Raw genomic sequence first — 16,632 nt, 5'->3', positions numbered from 1 at the left:
TGTATGAATGGCCAGTCAGATTTGAGAGTAATGGAATCCTTATATATAAAGGAACTGCGGCCTCTGTTAAATAGCAACCTTTCAGCTGTTCAATTGTACACTGTATAGTGCACAGTAGGCCCTGTAATTTGATTTATAGTTCATTCTGGTAGTTTAATTTTATTATAATTTTGTTTAGTTTACCATGTCTTTGCCCTTTCTTACTTATTTCAAGTCTTGACATTGTACATTATTATAATCTTTAATTTAGGATATATAATACATTTTTGGGTATTTAGTTTTATTTAATATTTGAGTTTTATAAGATTTTGGTAAGTACTTTACAGTTGTCGTTTATTCTGTTTGTATTTTATATACATTTTTTGTAGATTTGTATTCTTTATATGAATATTTGTTATAATGTTTAGTGTCTATGTGTCAGGTATCAAGTTTCACTTCTGATCACTTCACGTAAGTTTTATAGCATGATTTGTTTTAGTAGTTACAAAATTCATCTTGTAGTTTAATGGATTTTTAAATTAGTTTTATATATGTGACAGTTAATAAGTTTTATTAGTATTGATCACTTTAAGTGAGCTTAAGTGTTTTGTTTTTAAAACGTTTTCCTTTCTTTGATAGGCAATTATATTCAGTATGAGTTCTTTGTTTACTAGTTATTTGATTGTGATTTCTGTTTTTTCTTTTAGATCTGATGATGAATACGAGAAGTATTCGAAACGTTATGTATTTTAAAGTAAAGAATCTGAAACAAGATGTTCAGTATATTCCTGGTTTTCCTATTCATCTTAAAATTAAGATTCCTGAAGGGAACATCGATCATAAATATTTTATTAAAACGATACGGAAGACCTGTAGTTACTTTATACAGAAGAATAGAAAAAGTGGATTTCGCAGTTAAGAAGGCTCACTTGGATTTGGAATTTCTACAAACCTGTAAGGCGCATCGTTTGGTCCCAAGATTTCTCAGGTTTAAAGTGTATTCCGACAAATTTGCGTAAACAAGAGAATATAATTCTTGGTTATTAAGATTGTTGGACTTTGAAATTTCTGAAAAGCAGAAGCGGGTAAATAAGTTGAAAAGTGAATTGCACGTGAACTTGGAGAAATTCAAGATTTTGGTTTCCTGGGTTGATTTTGCATCCTTAAAATGTAAATATGAAAATTATAATGATAAAAGGGTTGAAAAATGTAGACTTATTCACGGGATGAAAATGCGGAACTTGGGTATACCTTCATTTAAATCGGTGGACCCTGATAAGGTGGTTTTCAATTTTTCAAAGAGAATTTTGTCTCCCATCGAGAAAGAACTTCTCTCTCTGGGGTTAGACTTCGGGTTGACGTGTAAAAAAACTAAATTTGTTATTCATTTTTTAGGTTTTGAGCGGTTATGCAATACATTGAAAACTTGTACCCTAAGGACTGGTACAAATTATAGTTGGACTAATATCATCAGTACTGTTTCTTCCTTAGCACATGAAGTCTTTAATGACTTTGGTAAATATAAATCTACATTCCCTCCTTTTGACAAAAGGAAATTGGATTGTATTAATGGCTTAAAGAATGATAAGAGTATTTGTATTACTAGACCAGATAAAGGTAGGGGTATAGTGGTTTTGGACAAGTTAGAGTATGTGAATGTTACGGCCCTCTCGGGTCGCAACGGGGTTCGTACTCTGATGTCGTTAGAGGAAGTTGTATCCGGCCCCAAGCCAGTAGTGGCTTTCAAGGGATGAGATCCGTGACGCAAGTAAAATAAAAGGGGAAGGGAAATAAAGTTAAGAACTTAAGATTATAATTGTTCCCATCACCAATAAATAATATAAGATTACACAGGGGAAGGGGTATTAACACTGCACAAGGGAATTATTTACACAATTGTCTTCTCCTGAAGACTCTGGATCCAAACTCTCGGTGCCAAGTCCTCGGTGCTTTCGTGGTCTCTGGACGAATCCTTCGACCAAGCTGAGTCTACCCCAAACACAGGCCAGCCAAAGCACAGTTCCACTGGGGGCACCGCCGTGGAGGCCGTCAACCACAAGTCCAGCAGGTCTGCTGGCAGGTTCCGGATCAGCAACGCTGGTCAGGCCACTCCACGAGCGATACTAGGGTAGCGCCCTAGTCAGGAGCCTCGTGTGATACCACAAATCACTCTCCTGTCCTCAATACCCCAGTGGATAATCGTCTCCAGCAGTCGGTCCCAGGTAAGACAATCCTTCTACTGCCACTACACTGGCAGGGTAACACACCACAGTGTTCTTCCGGGAGACGACTTCACAGCTGCTGCAGCAAGGCACAAGGTATGGGGACGGCTGCCTCGGGTAGCCTGACTCAACTTCCATCACAGCAGTCCCAGGTCGACTCTGTAAGCAGACACGTCATCAATAACAGGGGCACTAAAACACCTCACTTACAGGCTCAGACACAAACGCCCGACATATCCACTCCATAGATGGCGTTGTAGTCTGAGCACCACCTCACCAGAGGTCAGCAGCAGCTGTGCTGCGAGCTGAACCGGACAGGAAACTGGCCCTCGTAGCCAGTACACGTCGTCCTCACCAGGTGTCGTCGTCCGTTTGGAGGGGGTTTCGGGAGCTGACCCACAGGTGGCGTGGTCGTCACTGCTCCGTGCTCGGACGCTGGATCCGGGTTCATAACAGTGAATAAAGTTGAAAGGTTGTTAGAAGACTCCTCTAAATTTACGTTGGTTGATATAGACCCCTTTTCGTATATTTTGAAATGTGAGGATAAACTAATTAGTTTTAAGAAGTCTGAAAGACTCTCTTTTTGATTATACAAAATTACTTGCAACTGGCTCTAAGCCAGGCATCTTATACGGGTTACCTAAGGTTCATAAAACGGGTATACTGATTCGTCCTATTTTATCAGCGATTGGCACTTTTAATTATAAACTGGCAAAGTTTCTGGTTCCATTATTAGAACCATTAACGCACAATGAATATACCGTAAGAAATTCTCAGGATTTTGTAAAAGAACTTTCCTCTTTAAATTTTGAGTTCCCAACTATAATGGCCAGTTTCGATGTTGAATCACTTTTTACTAATATTCCTTTGTTGGAAACCACTGATATCTGTGTAAATCAATTATTTGCTGACACTAATTTAGTGTCTGGATTTTGTAGTAAAATATTCAGAAGGCTGTTAGAAATAGCGGTTAAAGACTCCATCTTTATGTTTAATAATAAATATTATAAACAAATTGATGGAGTAGCAATGGGGTCTCCTTTAGGTCCTGCACTGGCTAATGCTTTTTTGAGTTTTCATGAAATAAATTGGCTTGATAAATGTCCTTTGGCTTTAAACCAGTCTTGTACAGGAGATATGTAGATGACAGTTTTTTGTTATTTAAGGACCAATGTCATATTGAGAAATTTAGAGAGTATCTTAATGCACAACATAGTAATATAAGTTTTACTGCAGAGTGTGAAGTGGATAATTCATTGTCGTTTCTTGATGTCAAAGTGAATAACCTTAATGGTTCAACCCCCCTCCCCGCTCAGCTCGTTGTCGCCGTGTGGGGGCATAGTGGGCGGCTGCCGGAGTGTGATGCTCCTTGGGACAGTCCTCTGTCCTTTTCTAGTCTCGTGCTCCTGCTGCCGTCCTCTCCAATTCTGCTGGGCACTTTTTCCTTTTCCTTCTGTTTCGTTTTTCTCCCCCCTCTTCTCCTATCTGCTTGCCGTTTCCTGCCGACCTTTTGCTTGTTCTGGTTCTTCCCTTGAACTTCCTCTATTTTGATGCCCGGGTGCTTGAGGAGGCATACTCTTGCACCCGTAGAACTGTAGTACCCGACGTCGAGAGCGAGGGGAACCTTTTATTGTCAATCCCCCTTTCATCACTGAACCCGATCTCGACGGACTGTCGGTTTCTTAAGGTGGCGTTTGTGGGGCATATACTCACGACGCACCCCTAGGAGGCCCCGGCAAGATCGGCGATAGCTTCTTGTTGGGTGTCCTGCCTCTAATTATGGCTCCATGGTGGGTGTGGGCTCACATTCGTGAATGAATTCTTCTTTTCGTAATGAAGATGACCCCTGTTTCGGCTGTTTCTGGTTTACCTTTTCAGGCTCGTGGGGTGGGCGACCAAGCTCCCGAGTCAGTCCGTGTTGGAAGACCGGGCTCTGTAGCCTCCGCTGCATTGGGCCCCGACCTTGCTCCTCCTTTGGTTTCTCTGACTCCTTCCCCTGGCTCCCCCTCCCTCCTCTGTGGTTGGGTCGAGCCCCAAGCCCCCAGTGGTGACTACCTCGTCCCCTGGCGCGGCTCCTTCTCTAGTTGTAACTACTGCGCCTTTTAACCCCTCTCTCTCTGGGGGTTCTCACCGCCGTCCTCGTCATGGCCGCCCTCGCTCAATTCCTTCCAGTTCTGCTACCTATCAAGCCTTGTTTGGTCCCGCTTCGTGGGCCAAATATTTTGATCTCCTCCCTCTTGATTCTGCGCCTCCTGATGATTTCTCCCTCCATTGACATCTCGTTGATTCCGTGGATGCCTCCATTACTTTCAACCCCACTCGTCTCGGTACACGTGTCGTTGCTGCTCCTTCTCAGGATGCTGCTTCCCGCTTGGCTGCCTTATCCTGCCTTGGCGAGACCCCTGTTCGGGTCTCGAAGAACGCTCAATTGAATGCCAGTGTTGGCACTATTTTGCTCCCGCCCCATGTTGCGACCGGCGTTCGGGACCTGCGCGACTGCCACGACGATATTCGACATATCCTTGCTGCCCAGGGCCATTCTATTCTCCAGGTGGACACGTTTACTCGTCCCCCCCTCGTGGTAGTCGCCGTCAACCCCTCCGGGTTGTGAAGATTACCTTTGATGGTAGGACCCTTCCACCCTCTGTCATTCTTGCTGGTGCCAGGTGCTCTGTCCAGGAGTACATTCCTTCTCCTCGGCTCTGCAACAAGTGCTGGAGGTTTGGGCATGGTGCCCTCCGCTGCTCCGGGACTGTCTCTCTCTGTCCTTTGTGTGGTGGCGAAGGTCACTCTAAGTCGGAGTGCACTTCTCCCCAGGCTCGTTGCCTCAACTGCGGTGAGGCCCATCCTACCTTCTCCCGTGCGTGTGTCCATTACAAGCTTGAGGCAGCCGTCCTCAACTTGAAGCACCGGGAGCGTTTATCTTTTCCTGAGGCGAGACGCCAGGTTCGCCGGCTCCCGCCTTATGCTAATATCTCTTATGTTCGCGTGTTGCGCTCTTCCTCTCCTCGTCCTTCCCGCCTTCCTCAGACTCACAACCGTTTCCGGGCCTTGGACCATGATGCGCCCACTGCCCCCTCCTCTGTTCCTTTGGGTTCTCTCCCGAAGGATCCTCCTCCTGGTCCTCTGTCTGGGGTTCCCCTTCCTTCTACCCGGTCTGTCGTGTCTCCTGTGTCTTCTTCCTCGTCTCCCTCCGTTCCTCCTTCCCATCCTTCCCCTCCGTCTCTTGACTCTCCCCGCCGCCTGTCGGTGCGGGCTGATGTCCATCGCTCTCCAAACGGCCGTCATGTGTGCTCTCGTTCAGCTTCTCCTGTTGAGACGCTAGAATCCGTTGCCCAGTACTTGGTTGCTGGGACACCTGTCTCTTTACGTCAGAAGCGTAAACCTGGCTCCTCTCCTTCCTTCCCCCCGGCGGGTAAGAAGGTTTCGCTTTCATCCTCGGCCCCTACTTCTGCCTCTCTCGCTCCTTCCCCTCCCATTTCGGTGGTTGCACCCCCTGTTTCTGCTATGGAGGTTTCTTTAGCCCTCGCTTCCCTCTCAGTTGCTGCCCTTGCTGAGGTACGCTCCCCTCTTTCTACCCCTCCTCTTCCTGCTGCTGTCCTTGCCTGCTCCTCTCCGTTGTCTCCTCCTCTTCCTCCTCCTCCTCCTCCGGACTCCGCCCACCCACCTCTGATCTGTTCTCCCGTTTCTTTCCCTCCGTCTTTGCTCAGTTTACCTATGCCCCCTAACCCTGACTTTGCTGACCCTGATCCCGACCCTAATATTCTTTAACGTGCTCTGTTGCTCTTTCGCCTTTGTTTCTTCCTTGTTCTCTGTTTTTGTCCTTTCTCTTCTCGTCGTTGTCCATTCTTCAATGGAACGTTCGAGGTTATTACGCCAATTTCCTCGAACTCCAACTTCTGATTTAGCGGTTTTCGCCCCTTTGTGTCTGTCTCCAGGAGCCGATGCTTGGTGCTCGTCCTGGTCGTTTTCGTGGCTATTCCTTTCTCTCCCCCCCCCCCCAACTGTTGCTGGGGCTTCTAATTCTTCTGCTCTTTTGATTCGTGCTGATGTTCCCTTTGTGCCTTTACTTTTTCCTTCGCCTCTCCATTGTTCTGCTGCTCGTATCTTTGTGGGGAAATGGTACACTGTTTGTTCCATTTATCTCCCCCCGAGTGTCCCGCTTTCTCTTCCTGATTTGAAACACCTCCTAGACTCCTTGCCGGAGCCTGTGCTCCTGCTGGGTGACTTCAATTGTCGTCATTCTCTTTGGGGTGACGTTCTGACGAATACACGTGGTCGCCTTCTTGAGCCGTTTCTCCTCTCTTCTTCCCTGTCTCTTCTGAATTCTGGTGAGCCCACTCATTTGGACTCTCGGACTCACACCCTTTCTTGTCTTGATCTTTCTCTCTGCTCTTCTTCTCTTTACTTAGATTTCACGTGGCAGATTCATGATGACCTCCATGGAAGTGATCATTTCCCCATCCTTGTTTCCTTTTTCTCTTTTCGCCCTTCCCTCTCTTTCCCTAGGTGGCAGTTTGCTAAGGCCGACTGGACCCTATTTTCCCTCAGTGCTACTCTCTCTGACCTCTCCCTTCTGCCTCTCTTTCGCGCTCTCCTCCTTTTTCATGACACTGTCTTCAACGCTGCCCTCCGCTCTATCCCTCGCTCTTCCTCTCGGGGTCCACGGAAGTGCATTCCCTGGTGGAATGCGGACTGTGCTCGGGCTGTCCGCTGTAAGCGTGCAGCCTGGAAGAGGCACCGCCGTAGGCAGACGACCGATTCTTTTCTTTTCTTTCGGAAAGCGAGTGCAGTGGCCTGTAGGGCCATCCGTACGGCTAAACGTGAATGTTGGGCATCTTATGTCTCAACAATTACGTCCGAAACTCCTCTGGCCCAGATCTGGAAGCGTATCCGCAAGATAGCGGGTAAATTCGTTCCCAATGTTTTACCGGTCCTTCACCTCCATGATACTCTTGTGGCGGATCCGTTGCAGGTCGCTTCCATACTGGGTTCCCACTTTTCTTCTGTTAGCTCTGGTCTTCATCTTCCCCAATCTTTTCTTCTTCGTAAACCTGTCCTTGAGTCTCGTCCTTTAGATTTCTGCACTCGTCTTCAACTTCCCTATAATGATCCCTTCTCTCTTTCTGAACTTCGTTCGGCCCTGGCCCTCTGCGGTTCTATGGCGGCGGGCTCCGATGGTATTCATTATGAGATGCTTCGCCATCTCCCTCCGTGCACGTCTCAGTATTTACTGAGTCTGTATAATCGGATCTGGGAGTCGTCGTCAGTCCCTGAGGACTGGCTCGATGCCGTTGTCCTCCCTGTTCGCAAACCGGGGTCTCTGGGTACTTCCCCTAAGGACTTTCGCCCTATTGCTCTCACAAGTTGTGCCTGCAAACTCTTTGAACGTATGGTTAACGTTCGTCTGATGTGGTTCCTGGAACACCATCACCTCCTCTCCCCTTCTCAATTTGGTTTCCGCAAGTGCCGCAGCACGACAGATGTCCTGGTGAACTTGGAGGTCTATATTCGTACTGCTTTTGCTGCGAAGACCTCCGTTGTTGCCGTCCTTTTTGACCTGGAAAAGGCTTACGACACCACTTGGAGATATAATATTCTATCTCAACTTCATTCTTTTGGCCTTCGTGGTCATCTCCCTCTCTTTCTCCGCAGCTTCCTCTCCCGTCGTTCCTTTCGGGTGCGCCTTGGTATCGCACTCTCAGCCTCTTTTCAGCAATACGAAGGTGTGCCCCAGGGTAGTGTTCTGAGCACTACTCTTTTTCTGGTTGCCCTCAATGGTCTTCTTTCTTCTCTTCCTTCTGGTGTCTTCTCCGCTCACTATGTCGATGATCTTACCCTTTGCTGTCAGGGTGATGATTTGCCTCTCCTTCAGCGCCGGCTTCAACTTGCAATTGATGCCGTGTCGTCTTGGGCCACCGATCATGGCTTCAAGTTCTCTATTTCTAAGACTTGTGCCATGACGTTTACGCGGAAACGGGTTGTTCTTCGTCCCTCTTTGTCACTTTATGGTCATCCCCTTGAGTACAAAGATTCCGAGAAGCTTTTGGGGTTATTCCTTGACACTCGTTTGTCTTGGTCTCCCCATATCTCTTAGCTCCGTGTTGAGTGCTCTAAGGCCCTTACCGTCCTTCGGGTCTTGTCCCATACTTCTTGGGGAGCAGATAGGCGCACTCTCCTTGCTTTACATTTCTCTCTTGTCCTGTCTAAGCTCGATTGTGGTTGCCCTGCTTACTCATCTGCTTCTCCTTCTACTCTTCGCCGTCTTGATGCTTTGCACCATACTGGGTTGCGCCTCAGTTCTGGTGCCTTTCGTTCGACTCCCGTCCTTAGCTTGTATGTTGACACTGGCTTCCTGTCTCTTCAGGACCGCAGTGATCGCTACTGTCTTCGCTATCTTGCACGGTCCTTACAACATCCTTCCTCTCGCCTCTGTCGTGCTTTAACTTTTACCTCTCCTGCGGTTCCTGTTCCTCTTCACCACCTCCCTCTTTCTGTCCGGTTATCTCGCCTCCAGGATTCTCTTTCCGTTCGTATTTCTAATGTTTCTCCTCGTGTTGTTCCTTCTTTGCCCCCATGGAGAACCCCTCTTCCGCGGTTTTGAACTTCCTTGACCTGTATCACTAAAGCTTTTACCCCTCCTACGGTTCTAAAATGCCTTTTCCTTGAGCACTTTTCTTCTCACTCCCGCTCCGTTTCTGTCTTCACCGATGGGTCTAAGTCGGCTGACGGTGTTGGCTACTCTGTTGTTTTTCCTGATCGCACTTATATGTGTCGCTTACCTCCGGAGACTAGTATCTTTACAGCGGAACTTTATGCTATTCTCTATGCTCTTCGTCTCCTGCTTTCTCGTTGTCAGTCCTCCTTTGTAGTTGTTGTTGACTCTCGTAGTGCCCTCATGGCTCTCGGGTCCTTTAATCCGGTTCATCCAGTAGTTGTCGAGATCCAGCATTGGCTGTTTCTTGTTCACAATAAATTTAAGTCGGTTGAGTTTTGTTGGGTTCCCAGCCATATTGGTGTGTCTTTAAATGAGCGTGCGGATGCTGCCGCCAAGGAAGCTGTCCGCTCTTGTCCCATCTCTCGTAAAGGCATTCCGTATTCCGACTTTTACCCATTCATTCAGTCCTTACCCGTTGGCAGGCTTCTTGGTTGTCTTTTACTGGTAACAAGCTACGTACTCATAAATGTTGTGTTTCCTCGTGGCCGTCCTCCTTCCACCGTAACCGGCGGTGGGAAACAGCTCTGGCGAGATTGCGTATTGGCCATACTCGCTTAACCCATGGTCACTTGATGGAGCACCGCCCTGCTCCTTATTGTCCTAGTTGCATTGTCCCTCTTACGGTCGTGCATGTCCTTCTTGAATGTCTTGACTTCCAAGACAAGCGTGTGTCTTGCTTTCCAACCGCCCCTCGCGGTCACCTGTCCCTCAATAGAATTCTTGGTGACTCGGATACTTTTGATATCGTTCGCCTTATGAGTTTTTGTTCGCGTATTGGCATCCTTGGTGATATTTAGCGCCCTCTGATTATTTTGCGCATTTGATGGTGCTACATAGCCTTCCCTGTTTGGTTGGTGCCTTCTTTTGATAATTACTTACTTACTTAATGGGTTCAACACTAATGTTTTTAGGAAACCAACTTTTACTGGTTTAGGTTTAAATTTTAATTCTTTTGTTCCTGATATTTTTAAGAAAAATGCAATTAACACTCTACTGAATATGGCCTTCGTTTTATGTTCAAACTGGAATAACTTTGATCAAGAAATTAATTTTCTTGTGAATTTTTTTTCAAATAATGGTTATCCTTTGCATATGGTTTATACCTTTATAAGGAATTTCTTAAATAAGAAGTTTCACCCATCGTGTAGGATTATTACAGTAGAAAGGGATATTAAATATATTAAATTACCATTTTATGGCACTATTAGTTTTTCTGTAAGGAGCCGTTTGAGGAGACTGTTGCAGCATTGTTATCCTCGAGTAGACTTTAGATTTATTTTTGTCAACACAAATACTATAGGCTCTTATTTTAAATTTAAAGATAAAGTGCCTACCCCCTTGTGCTCAAATGTCGTATATATGTATAATTGTTCCAGCTGTAATGCTGGATATATCGGGAGTTCCATTCGGAACTTTAAGATTAGGATACTTGAGCACCGGGGATTATCTTTTAGGACTGGATTACCATTGTCTAAACCAGCATTTTCGGAGATTAGAAACCATTGTTATGAGTTTGATCATTCTCGGCTGGAATCCGATTTTAAAATTCTGGACACTTGTATGAATGGCCAGTCAGATTTGAGAGTAATGGAATTCTTATATATAAAGGAACTGCGGCCTCTGTTAAATAGCAACCTTTCAGCTGTTCAATTGTACACTGTATAGTGCACAGTAGGCCCTGTAATTTGATTTATAGTTCATTCTTGTAGTTTAATTTTATTATAATTTTGTTTAGTTTACCATGTCTTTGCCCTTTCTTACTTATTTCAAGTCTTGACATTGTACATTATTATAATCTTTAATTTAGGATATATAATACATTTTTGGGTATTTAGTTTTATTTAATATTTGAGTTTTTATAAGATTTTGGTAAGTACTTTACAGTTGTCGTTTATTCTGTTTGTATTTTATATACATTTTTTGTAGATTTGTATTCTTTATATGAATATTTGTTAAAATGTTTAGTGGCTATGTGTCAGGTATCAAGTTTCACTTCTGATCACTTCACGTACGTTTAATAGAATGGTTTGTTTTAGTAATTACAAAATTCATCTTGTAGTTTAATGGATTTTTAAATTAGCTTTATATATGTGACAGTTAATAAGTTTTATTTGTATTGATCACTTTAAGTGAGCTTAAGTGTTTTGTTTTTAAAACATTTTCCTTTCTTTGATAGGCAATTATATTCAGTATGAGTTCTTTGTTTACTAGTTATTTGATTGTGATTTCTGTTTTTTCTTTTAGATCTGATGATGAATACGAGAAGTATTCGAAACGTTATGTATTTTAAAGTAAAGAATCTGAAACAAGATGTTCAGTATATCCCTGGTTTTCCTATTCATATATATATATATATATATGCGAACAAGCCTGAATGGTCCCCAGGACAATATGCAACTGAAAACTCACACCCCAGAAGTGACTCGAACCCATACTCCCAGAAGCAACGCAACTGGTATGTACAAGACGCCTTAATCCACTTGACCATCACGACCGGACATAATGAGGTGATAGCCGAGGCTATTTGAACCACCCCACCGCCGGCACTCGGATAGTAATCTTGGGCATAGCATTTTACCAAATCACCTCATTCTTTGGGGCACACGTGAGGAACACAAATGCGAACAAGCCTGAATGGTCCCCAGGACAATATGCAACTGAAAACTCACACCCCAGAAGTGACTCGAACCCATACTCCCAGAAGCAACGCAACTGGTATGTACAAGACGCCTTAATCCACTTGACCATCACGACCGGACATAATGAGGTGATAGCCGAGGCTATTTGAACCACCCCACCGCCGGCACTCGGATAGTAATCTTGGGCATAGCATTTTACCAAATCACCTCATTCTTTGGGGCACACGTGAGGAACACAAATGCGAACAAGCCTGAATGGTCCCCAGGACAATATGCAACTGAAAACTCACACCCCAGAAGTGACTCGAACCCATACTCCCAGAAGCAACGCAACTGGTATGTACAAGACGCCTTAATCCACTTGACCATCACGACCGGACATAATGAGGTGATAGCCGAGGCTATTTGAACCACCCCACCGCCGGCACTCGGATAGTAATCTTGGGCATAGCATTTTACCAAATCACCTCATTCTTTGGGGCACACGTGAGGAACACAAATGCGAACAAGCCTGAATGGTCCCCAGGACAATATGCAACTGAAAACTCACACCCCAGAAGTGACTCGAACCCATACTCCCAGAAGCAACGCAACTGGTATGTACAAGACGCCTTAATCCACTTGACCATCACGACCGGACATAATGAGGTGATAGCCGAGGCTATTTGAACCACCCCACCGCCGGCACTCGGATAGTAATCTTGGGCATAGCATTTTACCAAATCACCTCATTCTTTGGGGCACACGTGAGGAACACAAATGCGAACAAGCCTGAATGGTCCCCAGGACAATATGCAACTGAAAACTCACACCCCAGAAGTGACTCGAACCCATACTCCCAGAAGCAACGCAACTGGTATGTACAAGACGCCTTAATCCACTTGACCATCACAACCGGACATAATGAGGTGATAGCCGAGGCTATTTGAACCACCCCACCGCCGGCACTCGGATAGTAATCTTGGGCATAGCATTTTACCAAATCACCTCATTCTTTGGGGCACACGTGAGGAACACAAATGCGAACAAGCCTGAATGGTCCGAGTGCCGGCGGTGGGGTGGTTCAAATAGCCTCGGCTATCACCTCATTATGTCCGGTCGTGATGGTCAAGTGGATTAAGGCGTCTTGTACATACCAGTTGCGTTGCTTCTGGGAGTATGGGTTCGAGTCACTTCTGGGGTGTGAGTTTTCAGTTGCATATTTTCCTGGGGACCATTCAGGCTTGTTCGCATTTGTGTTCCTCAAAGAATGAGGTGATTTGGTAAAATGCTATGCCCAAGATTACTATCCGAGTGCCGGCGGTGGGGTGGTTCAAATAGCCTCGGCTATCACCTCATTATGTCCGGTCGTGATGGTCAAGTGGATTAAGGCGTCTTGTACATACCAGTTGCGTTGCTTCTGGGAGTATGGGTTCGAGTCACTTCTGGGGTGTGAGTTTTCAGTTGCATATTGTCCTGGGGACCATTCAGGCTTGTTCGCATTTGTGTTCCTCACGTGTGCCCCAAAGAATGAGGTGATTTGGTAAAATGCTATGCCCAAGATTACTATCCGAGTGCCGGCGGTGGGGTGGTTCAAATAGCCTCGGCTATCACCTCATTATGTCCGGTCGTGATGGTCAAGTGGATTAAGGCGTCTTGTACATACCAGTTGCGTTGCTTCTGGGAGTATGGGTTCGAGTCACTTCTGGGGTGTGAGTTTTCAGTTGCATATTGTCCTGGGGACCATTCAGGCTTGTTCGCATTTGTGTTCCTCACGTGTGCCCCAAAGAATGAGGTGATTTGGTAAAATGCTATGCCCAAGATTACTATCCGAGTGCCGGCGGTGGGGTGGTTCAAATAGCCTCGGCTATCACCTCATTATGTCCGGTCGTGATGGTCAAGTGGATTAAGGCGTCTTGTACATACCAGTTGCGTTGCTTCTGGGAGTATGGGTTCGAGTCACTTCTGGGGTGTGAGTTTTCAGTTGCATATTGTCCTGGGGACCATTCAGGCTTGTTCGCATTTGTGTTCCTCACGTGTGCCCCAAAGAATGAGGTGATTTGGTAAAATGCTATGCCCAAGATTACTATCCGAGTGCCGGCGGTGGGGTGATTCAAATAGCCTCGGCTATCACCTCATTATGTCCGGTCGTGATGGTCAAGTGGATTAAGGCATCTTGTACATACCAGTTGCGTTGCTTCTGGGAGTATGGGTTCGAGTCACTTCTGGGGTGTGAGTTTTCAGTTGCATATTGTCCTGGGGACCATTCAGGCTTGTTCGCATTTGTGTTCCTCACGTGTGCCCCAAAGAATGAGGTGATTTGGTAAAATGCTATGCCCAAGATTACTATCCGAGTGCCGGCGGTGGGGTGGTTCAAATAGCCTCGGCTATCACCTCATTATGTCCGGTCGTGATGGTCAAGTGGATTAAGGCGTCTTGTACATACCAGTTGCGTTGCTTCTGGGAGTATGGGTTCGAGTCACTTCTGGGGTGTGAGTTTTCAGTTATATATATATATATATATATATATATATATATATATATATATATATATATATATGTCGTACCTAGTAGCCAGAACGAACTTCTCAGCCTACTATGCAAGGCCCGATTTGCCTAATAAGCCAAGTTTTCCTGAATTAATATACTGTCTCTAATTTTTTTCTTATGAAATGATAAAGCTACCCATTTCATTACGTATGAGGTCAATTTTTTTTTATTGGAGTTAAAATTAACGTAGATATATGACCGAACCTAACCAACCCTACCTAACCTAACCTAACCTATCTTTATAGGTTAGGTTAGGTTAGGTAGCCGAAAAAGTTAGGTTAGGTTAGGTTAGGTAGGTTAGGTAGTCGAAAAACAATTAATTCATGAAAACTTGGCTTATTAGGCAAATTGGGCCTTGCATAGTAGGCTGAGAAGTGCGTTCTGGCTACTAGGTACGACATATATATATATATATATATATATATATATATATATATATATATATATATATATATATATATATATATATATATATATATATATATTATATATATATATATATATATATATATATATATATATATATATATATATATGTCGTACCTAATAGCCAGAACGCACTTCTCAGCCTACTATTCAAGGCCCGATTTGCCTAATAAGCCAAGTTTTCATGAATTAATGTTTTTTCGTCTACCTAACCTACCTAACCTAACCTAACCTAGCTTTTTTTGGCTACCTAACCTAACCTTACCTATAAATATAGGTTAGGTTAGGTTAGGTAGGGTTGGTTAGGTTCGGGCACATATCTACGTTAATTTTAACTCCAATAAAAAAAAATTGACCTCATACATAGAGAAAATGGTTGCTTTATCATTTCATAAGAAAAAAATTATAGTAAATATATTAATTCAGGAAAACTTGGCTTATTAGGCAAATCGGGCCTTGAATAGTAGGCTGAGAAGTGAGTTCTGGCTACTAGGTACGACATATATATATATATATATATATATATATATATATATATATATATATATATATATATATATATATATATATATATAATGTCGTACCTAGTAGCCAGAACTCACTTCTCAGCCTACTATGCAAGGCACGATTTGCCTAATAAGCCAAGTTTTCATGAATTAATTGATTTTTCGACTACCTAACCTAACTTTTTCGGCTACCTAACCTAACCTAACCTATAAAGATAGCTTAGGTTAGGTAGGGTTGGTTAGGTTCGGTCATATATCTACGTTAATTTTAACTCCAATAAAAAAAATTGACCTCATAATGAAATGGGTAGCTTTATCATTTCATAAGAAAAAAATTAGAGAAAATATATTATTTCAGGAAAACTTGGCTTATTAGGCAAATCGGGCATTGCATAGTAGGTTGAGAAGTGCGTTCTGGCTATTAGGTACGACATTATATATATATATATATATATATATATATATATATATATATATATATATATATATATATATATATATATATATATATATATATATATATATATATATAGTTAGGTTCAACTTGCTAGCTACAACCGCCTATGGTTGATAGCATTAACTAATTTGTTAACCACATGTGACCTGGACTCACCTGACAGGTGTACATCGTCTGAGGCCAAGTTCTGACCTTATGGTCTGGCTGTAAAATGTATGTAGGTGGCTTTCAATCTTTCTCTCCTCCTTAGTCGGAAATGTATGTAATTACCAGAACATTGGTAGTATTCAGGATTCTCTCCCCAATGATTATTATTACTTAGTTGGCGAGGTTCCACTAACGTGAACACTACTGAGTTGCTAATTAGATTGAATGAACGGATTATGATTTTGAGGTGATTAATTATTTCCGCTGGTTGGCGAGTTGGATGGATGTCAGTACCACCTAAATAAATTATGGTTAGATGTTGAGGCCAATCTAACCCAGATGATAATGCTGGATTATATAAATTATGAGCAGTTGCTCCTGGTTACCTAAATATTCTAACCTCAGTGTGAGGTATAGGTCTAAGGGTTGTGGGTAATTGACTATGACCCACTAATGCTACTTTGTACATGATGCAATAGTAGAAATGTTAGAAATAAATTTATTAGTGTTGTTTAGGCTATGATATGAGGCAGTATGCTGACAGCCGAAATTATTGTGAATATTTATATAGCCTAATATACTGTTCACAATAATTGGTATTTAATGATTAATAATTTAATAATTATTAATAATAGTTTAATGATTAATTGTTTAATAATTGGTTAGTAATGATTAGTAGGACTTTAGATAGCTTAAAATCTCAGCTATCTAGGTTCAAGGGACCAGAAGTTTTCCGAGAACCGTTATAGATTTTAATATTAATTGTGATGCTTCCGGCACGAAGGACCAGAAATTTATGTGGGAAAAGTCTAGCTCTAAATATTAATAAGAATCATTTTAAATCATATACAACGATAGGACCACCGCCTTTTATATAAAAAGGAGGAAAAATAAATCAATTTAAATTTAATCCAAGAATCAGTGTCCTATGGATCTAGATTAATTAAATGAAATATTAAGAGAGCATTAAATGGACTGTAGTTACAATTAATTAAAGACCTGACTTAAT

The sequence above is a fragment of the Procambarus clarkii genome, chromosome 29 (assembly GCF_040958095.1).
Source record: "Procambarus clarkii isolate CNS0578487 chromosome 29, FALCON_Pclarkii_2.0, whole genome shotgun sequence".
Lineage (NCBI taxonomy): Eukaryota > Metazoa > Arthropoda > Malacostraca > Decapoda > Cambaridae > Procambarus > Procambarus clarkii.
Note: the sequence above shows the minus strand (reverse complement) of the source record.